The sequence below is a fragment of the Trachypithecus francoisi genome, unplaced genomic scaffold (assembly GCF_009764315.1).
Source record: "Trachypithecus francoisi isolate TF-2019V2 unplaced genomic scaffold, Tfra_2.0 Lachesis_group4, whole genome shotgun sequence".
NCBI classification, from domain to species: domain Eukaryota; kingdom Metazoa; phylum Chordata; class Mammalia; order Primates; family Cercopithecidae; genus Trachypithecus; species Trachypithecus francoisi.
The window spans coordinates 91,673,744-91,701,694 of NW_022681469.1; the positions used below are offsets into that span (position 1 = coordinate 91,673,744).

A 27,951-nucleotide genomic window follows, 5' to 3' on the forward strand; every position below is an offset into this window, starting at 1 on the left:
CGGCCTCCCAAAGTGCTGGGATTACAGGCTTGAGCCACCGCGCCCGGCCCTGAAAATGTGTTTGAAAGATATTTCAATTGCTCTAGTGCTCCAGAAAAGATTATAAATGTTTTGTGTATGTATATTACATATGTGTGTATGTTTATATGTATACATATATAATATGTATGTATATTTTTGTATGTATATATGTACATACATATATATACCCAAATATATAAATATACCTATATGTGTACATAATACATGTACATATATACATATATGTGTGTTCAATACACATATGTACACATATACACATACATATATGACAGAGTTGTGTATATCACAGAGGTGTATATGTGTATATGTGTATATATACATGCATATATGTATATGTATGTATGTGTGTATAGACATATACACATACATGTGTGTATAGACATACATATGCATATATAAATATAGTATAACTATATTATACACAGAATATTTGTTTATACACACACACACACAGAGAAGGAGAAACAGGAGAAACACAAAGAGATAGACCTCTAAGCAAACAAAGTTACACAAATGTGAGGGTACAGACATATAAAGAAAACAGGGACAAGCTGACTTCTTTGTAAAACTCTCCATCTGATAAAACTGTTAGAATACTGTCTTCGAAAATATTAGCATTTAAAAACTTTTGGCAGTTCCTATGTTATCTTTAAAATGAACAAATTTAACAATTGATACCACTTATTTTCCTCACCTGCGCATTTCACCATTCCTTACCCTTCTGCTTTCTAGGAAGGAGGAGCACCCTAGGTCTAGAGTAAGGTTGCTCAGACTGGGTTCCTTGGAGAAGCCTCGGGGAGTCTGTGTCCCATGCAATGTTTAATGAAAGAGGTTATTTTTATTTTACTTTTGCAGTTTGTTTGAGGAGGCTGTCAGGCATTATGTTTCGATGTTAAGAGGTTTTAAGAGTGATAATAAAAAAGAGATCATTGGCCGGGCGCAGTGACTCACACCTGTAATCTCAGCACTTTGGGAGGCCGAGACGGGCGGATCACGAGGTCAGGAGATTGAGACCATCCTGGCTAACACGGTGAAACCCCCGCTCTACTAAAAAATACAAAAAATTAGCCAGGCGTAGAGGCGGGCTCCTATAGTCCCAGCTACTTGGGAGGCTGAGGCAGGAGAATGGTGTGAACCCGGGAGGCGGAGCTTGCAGTGAGCCGAGATCACGCCACTGCACTCCAGCCTGGGTGACAGAGCGAGACTCCGTCTCAAAAAAAAAAAAAAAAAAAAGAAGATAATTTCTTTGCTAATGCATGGCCAATTCTTCCATCCACATAGTGTTTTATTTTGGGAATTTTTAATGTTTCAACCTCCAACCTGAGTGATGGAGAATGGGTCCTGTTTGTTGCAGGGAATATAGATAGTATGACAAGAAGTTTGTAGTCTAATATCATTTTAAGGATTTTATTTTCCCATAGGTTCTGTAGCTACAGAAAGCAGGTATTTTTCTATTTTCACCACTCATCCTGTGGCATTTTCATGTCCAGGTTATAAGGAACTGTCTAGGGGTGTGTGTGTGTGTGTGGGTGCATGCACAGATGAAAAATAATATTTTCTAACTCTAGGGTCAACCTGGGTCTGCCTAAGGATCATCTCTCCATCTCCACCTGCCATGGTGCATAAGATTTACTAACTAACTCATATTGGACCTGGAGAATCACCAGCAATTTGATTCATATAAATCATCTCAGTGTTTCATGAGGATGAAAGGCAGAGTAGTAGTGGTCCAATAATTCATCCTATGATTTCCTGAAGCAAGCCTGAAGATTCCCGAGTTGGCCTCAATCTGTCTTAATTTTATTTCCTCAGTATGCCTAGTCTGTCAGCTTCTTGTGGTCATGAATATTTTGTCTTGTCCCATTATTGTATCTCCAAGGCCTGCAACACAAGAGGGCTCAGCAGAGATTTGTGCTGGTGATACTGGTATTTTGTTATCATTTTCAGGAACCTTCTTATTCACCTGACCTACTGAAGAAAATGAGTAAAATCTGCACATGAGATTACTTTGGCTGGGTCCATGAGATAAACAGATGTTCCTGCCAGACAATTCACTCTGCATTAACATAAAGCCAGTGGAGAAAGAAAAATGGTATGTTTCATTAAGTTGTGGCAGCCTGCTCTTGTATTCATCAATTTATACTTTGCTAAAAATGTCTGTTGGCTAATGTGTAGAGATGATCATAATAAATGTTAATCACTTCTAGCAGGTTATCTTTCCCATTACGATCATCCCTTTGCTCTCATTCCAATTTCAATCAAAACACACAGATGTAGAGTTTATTGGGATGAGACAGACTGGAGATTTATAGTCAATGTACCTCCCAGCAATTAAGAGAACTTATCCAAACAACTCCCATCTAAGTTGATTGAAATTTAGGCCTATTTATCCTGAAAATTAGAAATTTTTATAAAATAAAAACACAATTATACATTCTAAAAAGACCAGTCAAGTTAATATCTTGCATTTTTATTCAGACAGTAGCACTTGAGAACAAATTGCTCTACTACTTTTCCTTGACCACTAGCACCCCGTGATTCAGACATTTCCCTTTCAATTTAGCAGATGAGATCTGAAAAATCATATAGCAAAAAATATACACGTATATATATTTTAATATGTATTAAAGGCTGAAGAATGCAACCTTAAAGCTGAACATCTGTTTATAGAAAAGTTGGTAGGATTGTAGAAAACTGCCTTTAAAAAATGACTTGAGTTTTAAAAGTTCAAAAATATACGTTAGTAAGTTTTTGAATAAATGTAAGGAAAGTAGATATATTTGTCAGTAGTTAAAATATTCAACTCTTCATCTGGTGTCAGCACCCTTATTCTCCTCTTAAAATGATTTGCTATGGTTTGAATGTTTCCCCAAACTTCCATGTGTTGGAAACCTGATTCCCACTGCAACAGTGCTGACAGGTAGGGCTTTTAAATGGTGATTAGTTCATGTCTCTGCCCTCCTTAACAGATTAATGGCATTATGCTGGGAGTTATCACAGGAGTGAATTACTAATAAAATGATAACTCTTCTCTTTATCATCCTAATGAAAAGAATGAATCTGGCCCATTTTCTCTCTTGCCTCATCTTTTGATCTCCTGGGAGATTTCACCTTCGGCCATGGGATGGTGTGGCAGAAACAACCTTATCAGACGCTAGCACTTTGATATGGGATTTTTCAGCCTCAGAACTGTGAAAATTTTATTTTCTTTGTAAATTATCCCATGTGTGGCATTCTGTTGTAGCAACACAAAGAAGACTAAGACACCATCCCTCCCATCTCTGCTAATTCTTGTGATATTACTGGAGCTACTTCTTCTGTAACTACAAAGGTGAGTATATGACCTGCACTGGCAATCAGAGTAACACATCCCTCTGACTAGAGCAATTAGTTCATCCTTGGTTATGACCAAACCATAGCTCAATGAGGCTCAGTTCTGGGTCTTTTTTGAACCTCCTAGTAGAGGAAAGCTGAGCTGCTGAAAACAGATAATAATCTTAGAGTAACAAGCATCCATATTATAGTAAAAAAGAGACAATATAAAAGTGGATTCAAACAAAGAATAATAGACCTGAGATTGAAAGACAGGTAATTAGAAATTTTATTGCATCCCTGGATGCAGTCAGCTTTAAACTAATATTCTGAAACTTTTTTTAAAAAGTATTTTTTAAAGTTTATTTCTAGGCTGGGCGCGGTAGCTCACGCCTGTAATCCCAGCACTTTGGGAGGCCAAGGCGGGCGGATCACGAGGTCAGGAGATCGAGACCATCGTGGCTAACACGGTGAAACCCTGTCTCTATTAAAAATGCAAAAAACTTAGCTGGGTGTGGTGGCAGGCACCTGTAGTCCCAGCTACTTGGGAGGCTGAGGCAGGAGAATGGCGTGAACCCGGGAGGCGGAGCTTGCAGTGAGCCGAGATTGTGCCACTGCACTCCAGCCTGGGTGACAGAGCGAGACTCCGTCTCAAAAAAAAAAAAAAAAAAAAAAGTTTATTTCTAAAAATCTATTATATACAGTTCATATATTAATGTCTATAATAAAATTTATATTATATAAATTATATATATAAATATAACCCTGGAGAGTCCCCAGAGACCTTCCTGCCTATTTCCCCCCCTAAATTCTAGACTGTCAAATAGCTGGTGAGACAGCTGAGCGGTCAAATAAGTTGATGAACCGTTTTCTTCTAATTTAGCAAAGTTCAGTGGTGACCTTGAGATAAGTAGTATTAGTAGATTAGTAGAGGACCAAAGCTTGATTGGAATGGATTTAATAGCAATTGAAAAAAGAGAAGTTGAAACAGAGATTAGGTGTTTTTGTTGAGGTCTGTTGTGGGGGGAGCAAACAAATGCTGGCTGGCAGGAGAAGTGGGGCCAATAACATTCACATGATTGATAATTCTTACTGCATATAACTGAAATTGTACTGTCTACCTGACCATATATGATTGCCCAAGAATGAGTCACCAACCAAGGTGAGTCAATGTATAGACTAACAATGGCAAATAATAATCTGGTATGAAAGAAGTGACCTGTAGAGATGATGGCAATAATTGGACCGATCTGAGTCTTTCCAAAAGAATTTGAATCAGAAACATTTAACCAGAAATAGTTGAGATGCTGGTAGAAACAGAAAAGGCTCAAAAACATACTAAGTCAAACAGAATCAGATAATGTAATTTAATGATTTTTAATAGCAGTTCACACTGACTAGAAGAATCAACAAAATCCCATTTTTACCAATTAGACTCTAGGCTATCTCAGTTACCTTAGCAATCGTGGATTCTAAAGAATTATTCAGATTTTGTGAGACCCAATTTTGAAATTCCTTACTGTGTTTTCCTGAATTTACTATTTAAAAGGCAATGCATTCACATGGTGCAAAATCCCAAGGGTGCAACAGGATTTATAGTAAAAATCTTCCTGCTGCCCCCACTCCCAAGTACCTAGTTTTTCACTCTGAGGCAATGACTTATCAGTGGTCTGCATACACTTCTAGAGTCATTCTGTGTATTAAACCAGTATGTGTATAAAAGTATGTATGGGTGTATGTGTGCCCAAATATACATGCTTTTATCAAAAAACATGGAAATTAATTTATGTCAATACATAAAAAACTTCCTCATTCTTTTCTTTAGCAGTGGATGCAACATGGTATAATCATGTCCCATCTTGAGGGACATGGGATTATTTCCTATCTTTGGCTTTTGTACATAAAGCTGCAGTGAGGAACTTTACATCCAAGTCATTTTGCATGCACAAAGTTTACCTACATGATATATTTCAGAAGTTAAGTTCTGGAATTAAATGAGCAGGTGTTTATAATTCTGACAGGTGTTGCCAAATGACTTTCCACAGTGGTTGTAAAAAGTTACATTTCTATGAAAGTTGTTTCCCCACATCCTAGAAAACAGAGTTCATGATCAAATAATATTTTTAAATATTTGCCTATCAAAAGGTAATATGTATCTCTATATAGGTTTAAATGATAATTATCTTATTGTGAGAGAGGCTAGGAATCTTTTCACATACTTAAGAGCCACTCCTATTTTATTTTTTTAAATATTTGTTTATTTCTTCTTTGGGTTGTTGATCATTTTTCGTATCAAGTGTAGTGGCCCTTTCTATGAGACAGAAATTAGCTCTTTGTCTAATATTCATTGTAAATACTTTTAAACCATTTCCCCTATGATTTTATTTCTTCATGATACATTTTTCTGTGAAAGAAGATTTCACATGTGTGTCTGTGTGCATGTGTGCACGCTTGGTAATTGAATTTGTTAAAATATTTCTTTAATATGACTTCCAGCTTACGTGTAATATCTAGAAAGGTCTTTCTTATTCAAAATTATAAAACAATTATTTTCCATTTTAAAAATGCTTCTATTTACCTTTTTTATAGTTAAATCTCTAATTCATTTTTAAATAACCAGTGTCTAAGATGTGAAAAGCTAATCGAATTTATCCAATTTTTTCTTCTTTCCCAGAATGAATATCTAGTTTTCCCAATACTTATTAAATGCAATATTTTCCAACTGATTTGAAGTATTTTGTTTCTCATATACTAAATTTTGATATTTTCAGAACCCTCTCTTCAGTTTTTATTTGGTTCCATTTAATTTGTTCATTCATTGGTAATAAATTGTTTTAACTTGTGTAACTAATTTATGTATATTAATATAACTTTATAATATATTTAGTCCTCTCATTACTTTTCATTTATTATAGCTAATTTTTTTAACATATGAAATTTAGAATCTCAACTGTGCATTATTGATCAGTTCCATTTCCTAACCAAGGAATAAAAATTTAGTAATGACACATCTATGAGAAAAACTTGCTCAAATATGCATATTTCTTCTCTCTCTCTCTCTATATATGTAGTTGATATATATAAAGATATATATAATTGATATATATAAAGTTATATATAGTTGATATATATAAATATATATACTTGATAAATATATAAACATATGTATAGTGTATCTATCTATCTATCTATCTATCTATCTATCTTCCTCTCTCTCAGCAATGGTAAGCTCTCTCCTCTCCCTGGCTCCAAAGTTCTCAGTTTGATATAGTTTTGGTATTTGTCTCCACTCAAATCTCATGTTGGATGACAATCCCCAATACTGAAGGCAGGAGACGGTTGAAAGTGTTTGGATCCTGAGGGTGGATCCTTTATGGCTTGATGCTGTCTTCATGATAATGTGTGAGTTCTTGGTCATTTAAAAGTGTGTGGCACCTCCCCACCCCCACTCTCTCTGTCCAGTACTCCTGCTTTTGCCAAGTGACATGCCCACATCCTAGAAAACAGAGGTCATTATTAAACCATATTTTTAAATATTTGCCTATAAAAAGCAATATGTACATCAATATAGTTTTAAATCATAACTATCAATAAATTCCATCATGATTGTGATTATAAGCTTCCTGAGGCCTCCCTAGAGGCTGAGCAGATGCCGACACAATACCAGCAGTACAACCTGCAGAACCATGAACCAATTAAATGTCTTTATAAATTACCCAGTCTCAGGTATTTTCTTTACAGCATTGCATGAACAAACTAATTAATACAGAATATTTGTATGGAGAAGTGGGGCATTGCTGTGAAGATACCTGAAAATGTGGAAGTGACTTTGAAATTAGGTAACAAGCTGAAGAAGCAAATGCAAGGGGTTTGAGTCAACAAGAAAACTCTGCAGAATTCTTTAAAGACATTGATGTGACTAGTTGTACAGCACCTATGATGGAAGAGTAGAAGGTAAGGCTAGAGAAAGAAACAGAACAGTTTTGAGAGCCTTCAGTAATATGCTTTATCAGAGAAGTACTCTTTTTTAAATATATACTTTAAGTTCTAGGGTACATGTGCACAACGTACAGGTTTGTTACAAATATGTACATGTGCCATGTTGGTTTGCTGCACCCATTAACTTGTCGTTTATATTAGGTATTTCTCCTAATGCTATCCCTCCCCCATTCCTCCACCCCATGCCAGGCCCCAGTGGGTGATGTTCCCTGCCCTGTGTCCAAGTGTTCTCATTGTTCAACTCCCATCTATGAGTGAGAACATGTCGTGTCTGGTTTTCTGTCCTTGTGATAGTTTGCTCCGAATGATGGTTTCCAGCTTCATCCACGTCCCTGCAAAGAACATGAACTCATCCTTTTTTATGGCTGCATAGTATTCCATGGTGTATATGTGCCACATTTTCTTAATCCAGTCTATCTCTGATGGACATTTGGTTTGGTTCCAAGTCTTTGCTATTGTGAATAGTGCCACAATAAACATACGTGTGCATGTGTCTTTATAGTAGCATGATTTATAATCCTTTGGGTATATCCCCAGTAATGGGATGGCTGGGTCAAATGGTATTTCTAGTTCTAGATCCCTGAGGAATCGCCACACTGTCTTCTACAATGGTTGAACTAGTTTACAGTCCCACCAACAATGTAAAAGTGTTCCTATTTCTCCACATCCTCTCCAGCACCTGTTGTTTCCTGACTTTTTAATGATTGCCATTCTGACTGGTATGAGACGGTATCTCATTGTGATTTTGATTTGCATTTCTCTAATGACCAGTGATGATGAGCATTTTTTCATGTCTCTGTTGGCTGCATAAATGTCTTCTTTTGAGAAGTGTCTGTTCATATCCTTTGCCCACTTTTTGATGGGGTTGTTTGATTTTTTTCTTGTAAATTTGTTTAAGTTCTTTGTAGATTCTGAATATTAGCTGTTTGTCAGACGGGTAGATTGCAAAAATTCTCTCCCATTCTGTAGGTTGCCTGTTCACTCTGCTGGTAGTTTCTTTTGCTGTGCCGAAGCTCTTTAGTTTAATTGATCCTATTTGTGTATTTTTGCTTTTGTTGCCATTGCTTTTGGTGTTTTAGACATGAAGTCCTTGTCCATGCCTATGTCCTGAATGGTATTGCCTAGGTTTTCTTCTCGTTTAGGTCTAACATTTAAGGCTTTAATCCATCTTGAATTAATTTTTGTATAAGGTGTAAGGAAGGGATCCAGTTTCAGCTTTCCACATATGGCTAGTCAGTTTTCCCAGCACATTTATTAAATAGGGAATCCTTTCTCCATTTCTTGTTTTTGTCAGGTTTGTCAACGATCAGATGGTTGTAGATGTGTGGTGTTGTTTCTGAGGCCTCTGTTCTGTTCCATTGGTCTGTCTCTCTGTTTTGATACCAGTATCATGCTGTTTTGGTGACTGTAGCCTTGCAGTATAGTTTGAAGTCAGGTAGCGTGATGCCTTCAGGTTTGTTCTTTTTCCTTAGGATTGTCTTGGCAATGTGGGCTCTTTTTTTTTTTGTTGTTCTCTATAACTTTAAAGTAGTTTCTTCCCATTCTGTGAAGAAAGTCATTAGTGGCTTGATGGCAATGACATTGAATCTATAAATTGCCTTGAGCAGTATGGCCATTTTCACAATATTGATTCTTCCTATCCATGAGCATGGAATATTCTTCCATTTGTTCGTGTCCTCTTTCATTTCGTTGAGCAGTGATTTGTAGTTCTCCATGAAGAGGTCCTTCACATCCTTTGTAAACTGGATTCCTAGGTATGTTATTCTCTTTGTAGCAATTGTGAATGGGAGTTCTCTCATGATTTGGCTTTCTGTCTGTTATTCATGTATAGGAATGCTTGTGATATCTGCACATTGATTTTGTATCCTGAGACTTTGCTGAAGTTGTTTGTCAGCTTATGGAGATTTTGGGCTGAGACAATGGGGTTTTCTAAATATACAATCATGTTATCTGTGAACAGGGACAATTTGACTTCCTCTTTCCTAATTGAATACCCTTTATTTCTTTCTCCCGACAGATTGCCCTGGCCAGAACTTCCAACACTATGTGGAATAGGAGTGGTGAGAGAGGACATCCCTGTATTGTGCCAGTTTTCAAAGGGAATGCTTCCAGTTTTTGTCCATTCAGTATGATATTGGCTGTGGATTTTTCATAAATAGGTCTTATTATTTTGAGATATGTTCCATCAATACCTGGTTTATTGAGAGTTTTTAGCATGGAGGGCTGTTGAATTTTGTTGAAGGCCTTTTCTGCATCTGTTGAGATAATCCTGTGGTTTTTGTCTTTGGTTGTGTTTATGTGATGAATTACGTTTATTGGTTTGCATATGTTGCACTAGCCTTGCATCCCAGGGATGAAGCCGACTTGATCATGGTGGATAAGCTTTTTGATGTGCTGCTGGATTCGATTTGCCAGTATTTTATTGAGGATTTTGCATCAGTGTTCATCAGGGATATTGGTCTAAAATTCTCTTTTTTTATGTCTCTGCCAGGCTTTGTTATCAGGATGATGCTGGCCTCATAAAATGAGTTAGGGAGGATTCCCTCTTTTTCTATTGATTGGAATAGTTTCAGAAGGAATGGTACCAGCTCCTCTCTGTACCTCTGGTACAATTCAGCTGTGAATCCATCTGGTCCTGGACTGGTTTTTGGTTGACAGCCTCTTAATTATTGCCTCAGTTTCAGAGCCTGTTATTGGTCTATTCGGGGATTCAACTTGTTCCTGGTTTGGTCTTGGGAGGGTGTATGTGTCCAGGAATTTATCCATTTCTTCTAGATTTTCTAGTTTATTTGCATAGAGGTGTTTATAGTATTCTCCGATGGTCGTTTGTATTTCTGTGGGATCAGTGGTGATATCCCCTTTATCATTTTTTATTGCATCTATTTGATTCTTCTCTCTTTTCTTCTTTATTAGTCTGGCTAGTGGTCTATCAATTTTGTTGATCTTTTCGAAAAACCAGCTCCTGGATTCATTGATTTTTTGAAGGGTTTTTTTGTGTCTATATCTCCTTCAGTCCTACTATGATCTTAGTTATTCCTTGCCTTCTGGTAGCTTTTGAATTTGTTTGCTCTTGCTCCTCTAGTTCTTTTAATTATGATGGTAGGGTGTCGATTTTAGATATTTCCTGCTTTCTCTTGTGGGCATTTACTGCTATAAATTTCCCTCTACACATTGCTTTAAATGTGTCCCAGAGAATCTGATACATTGTGTCTTTGTTCTATTGATGATGATTCTCATCAAAGAATATCTTTATTTCTGCCTTCTTTTCATTATTTACCCAGTAGTCATTCAGGAGCAGGTTCTTCAGTTTCCATGTAGTTGTGCAGTTTTGAGTGAGTTTCTTAATATTGAGTTCTAATTTGATTGCACTGTGGTCTGAGAGACAGTTTGTTGTGATTTCTGTTCTTTTACATTTGCTAAGGAGTGCTTTACTTCCAACTATGTGGTCAACTTTGGAATAAGTATGATGTGGTGCTGATTTGGGGTGGAGAGTTCTGTATCTATCTATTAGGTACACTTGGTGCAGAGCTGAGTTCAAGTCCTGGATAACTTTGTTAACTTCTCTCATTGATCTGTCTAATATTGACAGTGGGGTGTTAAAGTCTCCCATTATTATTGTGTGGGAGTCTAAGTCTCTTTGTAGGTCTCTAAGGACTTGCTTTATGAATCTGGGTTCTCCTGTATTGGGTGCATATATATTTAGGATAGTTAGTTCTTCTTGTTGAGTTGATCCCTTTACCATTATGTAATTACCTTCTTTGTCTCTTTTGATTTTGTTGGTTTAAAGTCTGTTTTATCAGAGACTAGGATTGCAACCCCTGCTTTTTATTGCTTTCCATTTGCTTGGTAGATCTTCCTCCATCTCTTTAGTTTGAGCCTATGTGTGTCTGCATGTGACATGCGTCTCCTGAATACAGCACACTGATGGGTCTTGACTCTTTATCCAATTTGCCAGTCTGTGTCTTTTAACTGGGGCATTTAGCCCATTTACATTTAAGGTTAATATTGTTATGTGTGAATTTGGTCCTGTCATTATGATGTTAGCTTGTTGTTTTGCCCATTAGTTGATGCAGTTTCTTCCTAGCATTGATGGTCTTTACAATTTGGCATGTTTCTTCAGTGACTGGTACCGGTTGTTCCTTTCCATGTTTAGTGCTTCCTTCAGGAGCTCTTGTAAGGCAGGCCTGGTGGTGACAAACTCTCTCAGCATTTGCTTGTCTGGAAAGGATTTTATTTCTCTTTCACTTATGAAGCTTAGTTTGGATGTGAAATTCTGCGTTGAAAATTCTTTTCTTTAAGAATGTTGAATATTGGCCCTCACTCTTCTGGCTTGTAGAGTTTCTGCTGAGAGATCTGCTGTTAGTCTGATGGGCTTCCCATTGTGAGTAACCTGATCTTCCTCTCTGGCTTCCCTTAACATTTTTTTCTTCATTTCAACCTTGATGAATCTGACAGTTATGTGTCTTGGGGTTGCTCTTCTCAAGGAATATCTTTGTGGTATTCTCTATGTTTTCTGAATTTGAATGTTGGCCTGCCTTGCTAGGTTGGGGAAGTTCTCCTGGATGATATCCTGACAAGTGTTTTCCCACTTGGTTCCATTCTCCCTGTCACTTTCAGGTACACCAATCAGATGTAGATTTGGTCTTTTCACTTAGTTCCATATTTCTTGGAGACAGTGTTCATTTCTTTTTACTCTTTTTTCTCTAAACTTCTCTTCTCACTCCATGTCATTAATTTGATTTTCAGTCACTGATACCCTTTCTTCCAGTTGATCAAATTGGCTACTGAAGCTTGTGCATGCATCACGTAGTTCTCGTGCCATGGTTTTCAGCTCCATCAAGTCATTTAAACTCTTCTTTACACTGTTTATTCTAGTTTGCCATTCGTCTAATATTTTTTTCAAGGTTTTTAGCTTCCTTGCTATGGGTTCAAATATCCTCCTTTAGCTAGGAGAAGTTTGTTATTACTGACCTTCTGAAGTCTACTTCTGTCAACTCATCAAAGTCATTCTCCATCCAGCTTTGTCCCATTGCTGGTGAGGAGCTGTGATCCTTTGGAGGAGAAGAGGCATTCTGGTTTTTAGAATTTACAGCTTTCCTGCTCTGGTTTCTCCTCACCTTTGTGGTTTTATCTACCTTTAGTCTTTGATGATGGTGACCTACAGATGGGGTTTTGATGTGGATGTCCTTTCTGTTGATGTTGATGCTCTTCCTTTCTGTTTTTCAGTTTTACTTCTAACAGTCAGGACCCTCAGCTGCAGGTCTGTTGGAGTTTGCTGGAAGTCCACTCCAGACCCTGTTTGCCCGGGTATCACCAGCAGGGGCTGCAGAACAGCAAATATTGCACAACAGCAAATATTGCTGCCTGATCCTTCCTCTGGAAGCTTTGTCTCAGAGGGGCACCTAGCTGTATGAGGTGTCAGTCGGCCCCTACTGGGAGGTGTCTCCCAGTTAGGCTACACAGGGGTCAAGGACTCACTTGAAGAGGCAGTCTGTCTGTTCTCAGAGCTCAAACACCATTCTGGGAGAACCACTGCTCTCTTCAGCACTGTCAGACAGGGACGTTTAGGTCTGTAGAAGTTTCTGCTGCCTTTTGTTCAGCTTTGCCCTGCCCCCAGAGGTGGAGACTACAGAGGCAGGCAGGCAGGCCTCCTTGAGCTGTGATGGGCTCCACCCAGTTCGAGCTTCCAGGCCACTTTGTTTATCTACTTAAGCCTCAGCAATGGTAGACGCCCCTCCCTAGCCAGGCTGCTGCCTCGCAATTCCATCTTGGACTTCTGTGGTAGCAGTGAGCAAGGCTCCGTGGGCGTGGGACCCACTGAGCCATGTGTGGGATATAATCTCCTGGTGTGCCATTTGCTAAGACCATCAGAAAAGTGCAGTATTTGGGTGGCAATGTCCTGATTTTCCAGGTGCAGTCTGTCATGGCTTTCCTTGGCTAGGAAAGGGAAACCCCCTGACACCTTGGACTTCCTGGATGAGGTGATGCCCTGCCCTGCTGTGGCTAGCCCTCCATGGGCTGCACCCATTGTCCAACCAGTCCCAGTGAGATGAACCAGGTACCTCAGTTGGAAATGCAGAAATGACCTGTCTTCTGCATTGATCACGCTGGGAGCTGCAGACTGCAGCTGTTCCTATTTGGCCATCTTGGAACGGACCCCCCAGAGAAGTACTCTTAGTATGCACTGTCTTCTATGTCTGACTAATTCCCTTTGGTTGCCACACGTAAGACTAGTGCATGCAGTGGGTTACAGGTTAAAATTATCTTCACATGCTTCTTACCATTAATTCTCAAAACAACCATATTTTGTATAAGAATAAACTCTTAGAGAGGCTAAGGTATGTAGTTTTCTAGTAACAGATAGTGGCAGGATTTGAACACAAATCCTCTGGATACCAAATCCGCATTGCACTTGTGTTTCCCAAGAATGCCTGGTTGCATTCTGTTCATTTCCTAGGGATCTGTGGAAATTTAAACTTCAAAGATAATTTAGGGTATTTGGTGGAAAAAATTTCTAAGAACCAAAACATTTCAATGTGACTTGGTTGCTTCTAACAGCCTAACCTCAGATGAGGGTACAATGAAATGACTTAAAGTTGAAACATATTTAAAAGGGAAGCAGAGCATAAAAGTTTGGAAAATTTACAGCCCAGCCATGTGGCAGATAAAGAAAAAGCTTTTTCAGGAGCAACCATTTGCTAGAGAAAGTTGCATAACTGAAAGGGAGCCAAGAGCTGATAGCCAAGATGATAGGGAAAAGGCCTTGAAGGCATTTCTGAGTCCTTGGCAGCAGCCCCTCTCATCACAGTTCTGAATGCCTAGGAGGGAAGAGTGGTTTTGTGGGACAGACCTAGAGCCTTGCTGCTCTGCACAGTCTCGGGACAATGTTCCCCACATCCTGGTTGTTCCAGATCCAGCCTTGGCTCAAATGGACCCAGGTATAGCTTGGGCCATAGCTCCAGAGGGTGCATGCTGTAAGCTTAGGCAGCTTCTATGTACTCAGGTACACAGAGTGTAAGAGTTGAGGCTTGGTAGCCTCAGCCTAGATTTCAGAGGATATATGAGAAAGTCTCTGTGTCCAGGCAGAAGCCTGCTGTTGTGATGGAGCTCCTCACAGAGAACCTCTACTACGGGAGTGTGGAGGAGAAATGTGGAGTTGGAAGCCCCACACAGAGTCCCCAATGGGGCATTGCCTAGTGGAACTGTGGAAGAGAGCCACCATCCTCCAGACCTGAGAATGGTAGATATACTAGTAGCTTGCACCCAGCATGTAGAAAAGGGGCAGTCACTCAACTCCAGCCTATGAGAGCAGCCTTAGGACATGCACCCTGCAAAACCACATGGTGGAGCTGCCTAAGGCCTTGAGAGCCCACCTTCTGCACCCATTTTCCCTGGATGTGGGACATATAGTCAATGGAGATGACTTTGGAGCTTTAAGACTTAATGACCGCCCTGTGGGGTTTTGAACTTGTATGGGGGTGTGTAGGCCCTTTCATTTTCATGACTTCTGTCTTTTGGAATGGGAATGTTTACCCAATGCCTGAACTCCCAAAGTATCTTGGAAGCAACTAACTTAATTGTTATTTATTTATTTATTTATTTATTTACAGCTCATAGATAAAAGAAATTCATTTACAGATAATACTGTGGGTTTGGAACTTGAGACTTTCGGATTAATGCTGGAATGAGTTAAGACTTTGGGGGGACTATTGAGAACAGATGATTATATTTTGAAATGTGAGGACATAAGATTTGAAGGGGGCCAGTGGTGAAATGATATAGTTCAAATACATGACCCCATCCAAATCTCATGTTAAATTAGATTCTCCAATGCTGGAGGTGTGGCCTGGAGGGAGGTGTGTAGATTATGGGGGTGGATGTCTCATAGCTTGGTGCTGTCTTGTGATAGTGAGTTCTCATCAGATCTGTTCCTTTAGAAGTATGTGGCACCTCCCCACCCCAATTGCTTTCTTGCTCCTGCTTTTGCCAGGTGACATGCCTACTCCCCCTTCGCCTTTTGCCATGATTGTAAGCTTCCTGAGGCCTTTCTAGACAGTGAGCAAATGCCAGAACCATGCTTCCTGTAAAGCCTGCATAATCCAGTTACATCTCTTTTCTTTATAAATTCCCAGTCTCGGATATTTCTTTATAGCAATGTGAGAATGGCATAATACACAGCTCTTTATAAGACTGATGACTAGGGAAAAACACAAGTAATATGGAGATTTGGTGTTCAGAGCATTTGTGTTCAAATCCTGCCATTACCAGTTACTAGCAAACTAAGTAACTTAGCCTCTCTAAGGGAGTTTGCCTTTACACAAAATATAGTTGTTTTGAGAATTAAATGGTAGGAAGCCTGCAAAGATAATTTTAACCTGTAACCCAATGCACACATTAGTCAGATTTATGTGTGATGACCAAAGGTAATTAATCAGAAATATATTGTAGATAGTGCACAATGAGAGCATTTCTCAGATAAGGAATGTTATTGAGGGCTCTCAAAACTGTTCTGTATCTTTCCCAAGCCTTGCCTTTTTTTGTTTTTGTTTTTTGTTTTTGAGATGGAGTCTCACTCTATCACCCAGGCTGGAGTGCAGTGGTGCGATCTTGGCTCACTGCAACCTCTGCTGCCCAGGTTCAAGCAATTCTCCTGCCTCAGCCTTCTGAGTAGCTGGGATTACAGGCGTCTGCCACTGCACCTGGCTAATTTTTGTAATTTTAGTAGAGACGTGGTTTCACCATTTTGGCCAGTCTGGTCTTGAACTCCTGATCTTGTGATCCACCTGCCTCGGCCCCCAAAAGTGCTGGAATTAGAGGCATGAGCCACCATCCCTGGTCCCAAGCCTTGCCTTTTACTCTTCCACCATAGGTGCTCTACAACTATTCACATCAAAGGCTTTAAAGAACTCTGCAGAGTTTTCTTGTTGACTCAAACCTCTTGCATTTGCTTCTTCTGCTCTTACTCACCTTCTCCTCTGCTCTTCCACTATATGTGCTAAGGGTCCAGTGAGCATCTGATTACAGCCTCTTCTTCTTTGGTGCCCGTACTGTTGCATCACCTTCCTCACTCTCCTTGCCCAGCTGAGGATCACAGGTTCATCTCATAGTAGTTCCCTTGTCCACCCATTACAATTACCTGTATATTAATTTTTTCTCCTCTAGACTGGGAACTCATGGATATTTGGGCTTTTGCTTTACTTATCATTACTATCATTACATCCCAGCACCTAAAAAAGTGTAGGCTCTAACAGATACTCAAGAAATGGCTGGCTAAATGAATATTTGATATGAGAATAAAGTACGATATTTTCTGTATAACTGAATGCATATACAAAGAAATTATAAAATATCTAGAATGGAGCAGGTATAAATATCACCTCTATTTCTCTGTTGACTCTTCCCTCCTAAACCCAGGAAAATGACAACCATGAACTTGCTCTTTCACTACTAACAGATGTTGTATTTTAAAAATAATTGTCATCAAGAAAATTTTCATGACTTATGTATCCCCCATATATGCTAACTTTAGAATCCATTGTTTTAAAACCACACAGTGTAAAGTTTTTAAGGTGTATATATACATTTTTTCTAAACAAATAAGAATGCAGAGAGCAATGGGTTTTAAAACAGTTTACCTTTGGGAGTACTTTATTCCTCAATGTGTCTGTCTTATGTATACTCACATCTGGTTGGTGCTAATAAAAAATGAATTTCATACTTCTTCCTTCTTTGTCATTAAAAATACCTAAATAGTTTTTCTAACTTTTTAATTTTATACATCATTGCTTTCTAGTATCACAAGAAATTTTGTGTGTGTGTGTGTGTGTGTGTGTGTGTGTGTGTCAGAGAGGGAGAGAGAGAGAGAGAGAGAGAGACAGAGAGAGAGAGAGAGAGAGAAACAGATTCTGTCATCAGATCCTCTAGACCCTATTTCCACTGTAATGAAGCTTCAACAAAATTAGAAAGGCCTGTGTGTTTTTGTTTTAATAAATGCATCCCTGAGAAAATGAGTCAGACCAAATAAAAAGTGGGCCAGTGAAGGAGATTCAGAAAGGTAATAGCCCAATATGCCAAGAAAATATAAGCATAGCTGAGCTAATTCATTCTCTGGTGTTTCTTAATTTTCCTTGTGACTTCTAATAATATACCTATTTATTGATACAGACCCTAGAGATAAGAATAGAAACACCATTTTAAAATATATTTGTATGGTTGTTGTAAACATGCAGACTCTGTTACCCTTTGTAATGCTTAGGGAAAAAAAAGCCATTTAAATTGTAATATTTTTGTAAAGTGAACCTATAGCAAATAACAGAGTCAGTCTGAATTATAAATCCATTAAAGCACTCAATCATCAAAATTAGTGATGCAGAGAAATGGGGCACATTGCTTTCTACTAGGCTAGATTTAGAATGAGTTAGATAAGATAATATGACTTAAAAAGAAGAGTGACTCAGGATCATAAAGTTAGGTTTATTCTTAGGCTAACTCAACCACCAAAGGGTAAACTATTTGCCACCTAAGAATTGGGTACATTTAAGGTCTTACCGCAGTGATTTTCAACCAAGCCATGGGTCACTTAACAACATCTGGACACATTCCTGGTTGTCACAACTGAAAGGAGGTGCTATTGGCATTTAGCGGGTAGATGCCAAAGATGTTACTAAACATCCTGCAATCACAGGACAGCCCACACAGCAAAGAATTATTTACCCCGAAGTGTCGATAGTGCCATGGTTGAGAAATCCTGCTTTACAGGAATTCTCAGGAAGTTGTAATTTTTGTTATATTGGGCAATGTTGTTATTAACTGAAAAGGTACCTTGGTTGCTGTGGTTTTAACTGGAAAATTACATTTTAGTTGGATTATTACCATGTTGAAATATTAATGACTTGGTGACATAATAAAACTAACACTAAAAACATTTTTAAGAGTCATTAATTATAAAGAGTTTAGGAAGTGACCAAAACCCTTACAGCCAACATTTACTACTGCATGTTCCAGTTTGCTAATGCTACAATATAACATCTGATAAAACTCTAATTATGAAACAACTTTACAATGAAATTTGATATGAGCATTTCACTGTTATTATTTTTTTCCCACAATAAGCCCATTTTCTTTTTAGGTGAAATATTAATTATAAATTAACTAACTGAGTTGTGATTATTTAGGCCCTCCCCTTTACTGGAAACAATTTAAAACATACAGAGTGATGTTCTATAATCATTATTTAAAAACACCATTTGTACTGCTCAGAATTTAAAGTGAACCTAAATCACAGGAGTTCCTCTCTAAGAAAAACCTGGTCCTTGAAATTCACAAAAAGGATAAATAGTATATAACTTCCATCCTTCTTAATATATTTTAGGTCCTCTGAATCCGTTTACCCCTAAGTATTCTCTGCTTGAATAAAGGAAGCTTGACATGGTTTGGGTCTGTGTCCCTGCCCAAATCTCATGTCCAGCTGGAATTCCCAGCGTTGGAGGTGGAGTCTGGTGGGAACTAATTGGATCATGAGGGTGGATTTCCCTTTTGCTGCTGTTCTCCTGAGGGTGAGTTGTCGCAATACCAAAAGCGTGTAGCACCCCTCACCTCATTCCTCGTCTTCCTGCTCAGTCAAGTAAGACCTGCCTGCTTCCCCTCCACCTTTTGCCATGATTGAAAATTTTCTGAGACATCCCTAGCCCTGATTCTTGCACAGCCTGCAGAACCATAAGCCAATTAAACCTCTTTTCTTTATAAATTACTAGTCTCCGGTATTTCTTTATAGCAGTGCAAGAACAGACTAATACAGAGCTTTAAAAGGATTTGAATATATTTTAGCTAGTTCTTACAACTATAACCTCAGCCATATTAAATAAAATGCCATCTTTAATGACCAGAAAATACATGGTAAATTATAAACATAACAACAATAATGTTTAATGCATACCAAATATCAGTGTTCTTACCAAAGGGTGTTGTCTTCATATGGTTTGTTTTGGCAAAAAACATAGTACCCAGCTTAAATACACTGAAGTTCTGACAAGTATTGTGAACTGAAAATACATAAAAAGATACATGTTTTCAGCAAGTGTGCACAGAAACTGTGTATTATATTACTCATCTGTGATTTTATACTTAAAACCATATGAGTTTGAGGTGTACTCAGTATTTATCTCTGTGAATAACTGACTTCAGAAAAACAGAATGTCATTTCCTTCTGGATCATAAAATGCCATTTGTTCATACCTGTCTAAAAATCATAGATCCATCAGGTAAATGTAAAGAAAATAGCATTACCCAAGTTTCCACTTTTATGTATTAATCTGATGAGCAGATTAATTCACCAGGCTGATTCACCATTTCCTTTCACCCAGGGTTCTTAACAAATCTTATTATTGACTATGTAAATTCATATGTGTTTTCAAAAATTTGATGTTCTCAAGGTACTGGCCTTATAAATTTTTTTATACGTTGAAGAATGATTCACAGGTGTCTTAAGGTAAATAAGGGGGGGAAGAGAGATTTATATTCCATTTACTTTGCTTTGAGTCTTAGTAGAAGAATAAGCTAAAAAATATATTTTATGTCTGTAGGACCAGATATGAAGAAATATTTTTATGATAAAACCATTCAATACTACTCTTATCCATATAGTTCTACATCACCTCTTCTCTTATATAGTATAATATCACAGGAGTAATTGTTTTTCAATAACCCCAAAGTATATAATTTTCTGTTTTAAGGTCTCTCCTCACCTGATTATCATTTTCTAATTTTTTTGCCAAAGGGAAGTTCAGTTCCATATCTCTTACTTTTCTTTTTGCTTATCTGAAAACAAACAATGAAAGTCATGGAGTTAGTATATGATGATGATTACCTGGAACTGAAAAACTAACTGGTGGTCATTAGGTTATTTCTGTATGTGAAACATTAACAAACCAAATATACCAGTAAGTGGTCTTTATTATCCTCTAGACACCACTCTGCACCTAGGTAATCTCATTCTGTTCATTCTATTCCTGGCCTTCCACAGGATTGTAATGGGAAACCCCAGGGCTGTGTCCCTGACCCCTCTCTTCTCCCTCCACACCTATACTTAGAAATGCTGTGTCCCATTCCCCAGACTCCTTTCTCTCCTATTCACTCTTGGCCAGGAAAATTTTCCTATCATTAGGTGTTTCTATGTCCTGCCTTCAAGGGAATATATTCCCACTTAAAAAGAACATTTAGGGAGGCACAATATTAACAAAAAGAAATGTGTGACCCCCAAATTGATAATTTCAGACTCTAGTATTTGACTTGCTCTGAGAAAGACAGAAAAATTTAAGAAACTTATAATTTATAATATCTTCTAAGAACCTGCTAACTTTTACACATGTGTGTCTCAATATTTTTTGACAACACATGTCTGATGAGGAATGGCAGACCTTATGAGTCTGGCCTCTAATGAGAACCTTTTGGGAGTTTTTGCATTCAAATCACACTTAGTTTATACTAAACCCGCTCAGTAAGGTTGATGTTTATATTTTATCACATATTTTCAGGCTAAAAAACAGGATCCTTTTAAATTCCAAGCTCCACAATATTTTTTCCTTATAAAGAGCTGTCACAAATTGTTGGTGTTTCTTACCAATAACTAAACAAACTGCTATGGACTGAGTTACACCTTGTCCCCAATATTATTTGTTGAAGCTCTAACTCCCAATGTGATGGTATTTGGAGATGGGGCCTTTGTAAAATAATTAGGTTTAGATGAGGTCATGAGGGCGCGGGGCCTCATGGTGAGATTACTGCCCTTCTAAGAGGAGACAACAGAGGCTTTTCTTCCTCACTTTCTCTCTCTCTCTCTCTCTCTCTTTTTCTCTTTCTCTCCCTCTGTCCACTTTATGATACCGTGAAATGCCATGAAAAAGCAGCCATTTTCAAGCCAAGAAGAGCACTTTCACTGGGGAACCAAATTGGTGGGCACCTTGATCTTGGACTTTTAAGCCCTCAGGACTGTGACTGTGAGAAATAAATTTCTGTTGTTTAAGCCACCCAGTCTATAGTATTTTTTATGACAGCCCAAGCTGAAAAATACACACACAAATAAATAGAAAAATAAATAATGAATTGATCCCCTTCATTGTCATTATAAAGACAGTATCAGAAATAAAATACAAAATTTGGCCATAAGAACCCCATCCAAACAAACGAGCTCTTCTATATTAGAGTACATTTTATCAAGATAGGTGTTTTTTGTTTGTTTGTTTGTTTGTTTTTGTTTTGTTTTGTTGATGGAGTTTTGCTCTTGTCACCCAGGCTTGAGTGCAGTGGTGCAATCTCAGCTTACTACAACCTTCACCTCCTGGGTTCAAGCGATTCTCTTGCTTCAGTCTCTTGAGTAGCTGGGATTATAGGCACCTGCCACCACACCTGACTAATTTTTGTATTTTCAGTAGAGACAAAGTTTCACCATGTTGGCCAGGTTGGTCTCATACTCCTGACCTCAGGTGATCCACCTGCCTTGGCCTCCCAGTGTGCTCGGATTGATAGGTTCTTAATGCATCAGTCTAAAGTCTTGCCCTGGGAGTGCTGAAAATGTTAGCTATAAGAAGAGCTCTCGTGACTTAATGGGCAACCTTGATCCATATGTGTTACTTCTCCTGGTATAGCTCACATATCTGTGAAAAGGTGGCTAAGACATTGATATTCTATGAAAAGTTGTAGTGAGCAAGCTGCTAAACATCACCACACTGCTGCAGTAAGCTCTGTGTCAGTCTTCAGTAGAGTACCTTGTTTGCAAGTGTTTATTTTATTTTAATGGGTTGTACTCTGAGTAGGACAAAAATCACCAATCAAAGACATCCTACCAACTAAGATGAAAGAGATATAAAGAAAAAAATATTAAGCAATAAAAACACTAATGGCTACCAGGTAGTAGGCCCTTGCTATGTTCTGTAACTGTTCCAAGTGATTGACAGGTAACAACTCATTCAATCATGAAAACAACTCCATAGATGTTATATACTCTTTTAATATATTACTGTAAGCTCCTACTTTAAGGATGAAGAAGGAGAGATTCAAAGTGACTACATAACTTCCCTAGGACAGTTGGAAAGGTAATAGAAGAAAGAGATTTGAACCCAACACAAAATGGCTCCCAACTCTTTTATTTCAAGCATGAGATATGGCCTCACAACAATACCCTTCCCAGCTACAGCAAAGGAGGTAAGATGACCCAAATGCAGCACAGAGGCTGAAGAAAACAACCAACTCTGAAGCTAGGAAACATTTTTGTATCCTGCCTTCCAGTCGTTATATGATCAGATACTGAGAAACCCTGAGCCTCACATACTCACTGCCCTAGTAACAATGTACACACAGCCAGTAGACTCATTATATTCAACAAGTGAGAATTCATCGAGCTGAATAATTTCATTGACTCTAGACCTGCTTCATATTTCTTCAGCATATTATTCTTAATTCCCTCAACAATTAAAATCATATCAATGGGCCACACCAATGCCAACATTTGATGACTTTTACTTCCAGCTGTGTAAGAGCTACACTTGAATCTGGTGTGACTGACAATATCAGGCTCTAAATGAAATCACGAGGCCATCAAATTATTATGGTGCAACAAGGCCAAACACTAAACCATCAAATAATCTTGGAGGCATTTTGCAGCCAATCTAAACAGTTAATAAAATGACATCATAGGTTTTCCAGAAAGTAAAGTTAGCCATCTCTGCCTGATTCTGATAAACAAATTTCCATGTGAAATTTGGGGGAAGGAATTTAGAGTCTTCCCTGGGGAGTGGGTTCAGTCTCTAGCTATCCCAATTTCAGACTCACCCTGTTTTACTGCAGGGTGAGGTTGATGTTCTCTTAAAGCTGTTCAGCTCATCTCTCTGATGGCTTAGGGTTTTTTACCTTTTTAATTCTTCCAAATCTACATTAAAATGCCAAATATGATTTTCATTTAAATGCCAACATAGGGTTTATAAACATTATTGAGAAAGTGAAAGTGTAAAATTAGGAGCATACACACAAGATGAAACATCCAAACAAAAGAAGAAGAAAAAATAAAGAGATAATGAGAATGAGCAAACGAGAAAATACACAGAAGGGAGAAATTGCAGCCACTGGATATGGAAAGAGTGGGAACAGATTTTAATTTACTCATGCATTTCTCATGAAGCTGTGGAAGATACGCTCCAAATGCTTACTCAGACTGGGGCTGGAGAATACAGGTTCCTATGGGAACAGAAGCAGCTTACTGCCATGGGAGTCTGCGTTCCAAGTGTAAGTTGCAGCAGCAGCCTTCTTTTCCTATTCAGGATATTACTTGTGCTCTCAGTCTCAATTATTGCACTCCAGAGAGCTGTGAAGAGCAAGCCTATATCCTCAGCTCCTTGTTTCTTCCTGTCGTCCGAATTCAGATGTGTATTCTTTCCAACAGTTTGTCTTTTTTTCCTTCCCTGCAATTTATCAGGCTATTTCCTTTCCCTCAACATTCCTTAAACACCCAGTACAGTGTATCTCAACACCACCTTCTTTGACCCTGCAGGAGGGGGAGATCCTATCTTATATCAACACTTATTCTGATTCTTCGGACACCCTGAAGTCTATATTCTTATTTTACCTGGCTTCGGAATAATTTCCCACATTGTAACATACTATTCTGGAAAAAAAGAACCATTCGGGTACATAGGCATAGTCTGAGCCATAGTATCATTATGTCTAAAACACAATGCTGCAGAAATGCGAAAGGTCACCTCATGTTGGCCAAACTGCCCAACTATCACCAGAGATGTATACTGCCTCATCAGAAACACACCGCCTCTATTCATTTTGTTCTCATTGGTCCCTAAAGACAGATAAACAAATCAGCACCATTTTGAACTAAAGACAAATGAGCTCTCTTAGACGACAAATTATTTCTCTTGTCTACATAGACATTCTAATACCTTGCACCTTTTCATTACTAGGCTATTGTTTATTGTTATTGTTTACCTGGCTAGTGAGATAATCTTGACATATTATTTTGCAGCTGTATTAAGGTTCTTAGATACTCAGTTATCTTCTCATGCTTGGAAGTGTTTATTAACTAAGAAATAATGGATTCAGTATCCACTTTTTAAAACAATGTTTCTCAAAATAAAATCTGTATACCACCTGTAAAATAATCACTTCTGTGGTTATTAAAAATGATGATTATTCATCAATCAAAAGATATATAACTAAATACTGGCACATCAATACAATGGAAGTCTATTTAGCCATAAATTATATAAGCAACTGATACACACTATAAAATAAATATTTTACAAATATTGTGCTGAGTGAAAGAAACTGGATGCAAAAGAAGTGCATTTTATATGATCCATTTATATTAGTTTCCTCATAGGAATACAGTGTTCACTTTGATCACCCAAAGAAACTATAAATGGATCATATAATAGGCACTAAACTCATTGGGCGTGGTGGCTGACGCCTATAGTCTCAGCACTTTGGGAGGCCGAGGCAGGTGGATCACTTGAGGCCAGGAGTTCAAGACTAGCCTGGCCAACATGATGAAATCCCATCTCTACTAAAAATACAAAAATAGCCAGGCGTGGTGGCATGTGCCTGCAATCCCAGCTACTCGGGAGGCTGAGGCAGGAAAATTGCTTGAACCTGAGAGGTGGAGGTTGCAGTGAGCCGAGATTGGGCCACTGCACTCCAGCCTGGACAACAGAGTGAGACTCTGTCTAAAAAAAAAATAAATAAAATAATATGCACTAAACTAATAGAAACTGTTAGAAATCAGATCAGCAGTCACTCCTGGAAGGGGGATACTGAGTGGAAAGGAGCATGAGGGAATTTTCTTGGGTGCTGAAGATATTCTATGTCTTAATATACATTCACAAAAACTGATCAAATAAAATAATTAAGATCTTAACCTTTCCTTGTATTTAAACTACATCTCAGTTTTTTAAAATGCTGGTTCTTATGTCCTATCACCTAAGCATCTGCATTTATGGGAACAGACTATTTTGAAGAATAACTTTAGATTTACAGAAAAGTTCCAAAGATAATACAGAGTTCCTATATACACTGGACCCAGTCTCCTCCACTGTCAACTTTTATATTACTATTTCACATTTGTCATAACTAATGAACCAGTATTGATACACTGTTATTAAGCAAATCCCATACTTTATTCTGAATTACTTGGTTATTTTTTTCCCATTGTCCTTTTTCTGTCATAGGACCCCGCCCAGAATACCACACTGCACTTTGTCATTATGTCTTCTTTAGCATCTCTTTACTATGACAATTTCTTGGACATTGTTGTTGTTTTTCATGACCTTGACAGTTTTGAGAAGCACTGGTCAGATATTTCATAAAATATCCCTCAGTTGAGGTTTGTTTGATGTTTTTCTCATGATGAGAGTAGGGCTATGGATTTTTGGGAGAAAGACCACTGAAGTGAAGTGTCATTCTTATCACACTAAAGCAATGGTACATATGATCAACATGACATCACTTACAGTGTTCACCTGGATTACCTAAGAAGCATCTGCATTTTAAAACCAGCTCCTTGGATATTTCCTATATTTACTAACTTTCAAAGTGCCATATTAAATTTTAACATTTCACAGAACATTAAACAAGTCAATGTTAGAAGCTGTAACACAACTCTCTGCTCAAAGCCATCTATTACTCCTCAGAAGAAGTGTCTGCCATATCTCTTTAATATGTCTTGTACCTCTGTGTCAGGAGATAGGATGGATGCCCTGCTTTTCCCATGGGATGACCTTTTCCCCAAAACTCTCAGTTCCTTTGAAAGTCATGCTACCCAATATGTTTACTGCCCAAGTAACTCTCCCTGACTCAGTCATCCACAAGCCTTTGATTGCCCCTGACAATTCCTTCGAGATTTTAGTTTCCAACTGTTCCTTTTCCATAAATGCTTATTTCATATTTTTCAGTGACATCAATATCCACACATGTGTTTCTTTCAATACATGTCCTCTCCATTTCTTGCCCCCATTCTTTGGTGATCTTACCTCTGTTCCACCTCATCCATGGTCATGGTTAAACTTCATTATTAACAATTTTATCCACTCCAAAATTTCCAGTTTTAATCACTCCATCGAACACATCTGTTCTCTATGACATCCTCTTCTTCTATCCTCTTTAGAGTACTCTGATTCCTAAAACTCGTTTCCTGTCTGTAAAAATCAAAAAGCAAAAGAGAACAACAACAATAGAAATAACAATAAAAACCACATCACTTCTAGTCAGTTGTTCCTGCTAGCAATTTGTCACCATGAATCTCACTCAAGTCCTCACTCTCCTCCTTACCTTCCTTAGCTTCTATGGCCTAATATTAAAATATTCCTTCTATCATTGCCACATGGCCAACCTTAATCCTGTTTAGAACTAACTCTTTTCCTATCTTGCTCCTGAAATATAGCAGCTAATCACAAATGGTGGCAAAATGCATCATATGTTTGCTGTGATCACATTAATTTCATAACCACACTCATTAAGGGGGCCTTAGTGTAGCTCTGTCATCCCTCTTCATTTTCACTTATCCAGTCCCATGGGGAATTATTTTATTTTATATTTCCATTGCCTTGGGAAATTATTCTCTTCTCTCTTCAAACTTTCGTCCCCTTCTGCTCTGCTGCAACCTCGCTTTCAGTTAATGAGTTTGCTTATTATTTCATTGAGGAAGTAGAAATAACTAGAGGAAAATTCTTGCATGCTTCCACCACCATATAGAGCAACATCATTACCCATATGCCTTACCTGATTATCAAGGCAAACCCACCTATTTAAGTACTAAACCCATCCACTGCAGTGCACTCAAGGCCATTGCTCTTGCTATGGCTTTGTCTCTTGCATCATCATTTTTTCACTAGTGGTCTCTTTCTATTAGTACATAAACACAAACTATCTTGAAGAAATCTTCCCTTGATTCTATATCCCTTCACATAGTCCCTGTCCCATTTTTCTCCTCTATAGAGAAGAGTTTTTGTAGTCACAGTTTTTTTTCTTCTCTTCCCATTCCCTCTTGGACCCACACTGTTCAGGCTTGTGTTCGTGCTGTGCAACAGGGGCTGCTCTCGGCAAGGACACAAAAATCCTCTGTATTATGTTGTCTAGTGGTCATTTACTAGACATTCAATTTAACCAAATAGTATCATTTACACAAACATTATTCACACATTATTACTTGAAACAACTTCTTTACTTGACCTTCATAATACCAACCTTGTTTTTCTACACACCTCACTGGCTGCTCCTTCTCATTCTCCTTTGATAATTCCTCTACACCTCCCAGATCTTTAAACACAGGTATGTTTCAGGACTCAGTTCTCTCACACAGGTGATCTTTTTGTATTTGGCAGCTTTAAATGTGACTACCAACTTTAAAATTCCTAAATTTATATTTCTAGTCTGAATTTCTCCCTGGAACTGGAAACTCATATCTTCATTTCTTGATATCTCTATTTAGATATCCAATATGCATCTGTAAATGAAAAGTTGCACCAGATAAGTTAAATGGGAAATGAAGACTTTATTCAAGACTATTGCAATAAAGGAGAAAGATTGAACTCAACTCTGATAAAA

At 38.1% G+C, this 27,951-nt stretch overlaps 1 long non-coding RNA gene across 1 annotated transcript; it reads left to right on the forward strand.

Annotated features, from left to right (window-relative positions):
* The first annotated feature begins 1,995 nt into the window (after positions 1–1,995).
* On the forward strand, positions 1,996–27,951 carry LOC117072492. The gene is made up of 3 exons (XR_004432814.1): positions 1,996–2,134; positions 3,287–3,373; positions 27,836–27,951. It is a non-coding gene; the product is annotated as an uncharacterized LOC117072492 (long non-coding RNA).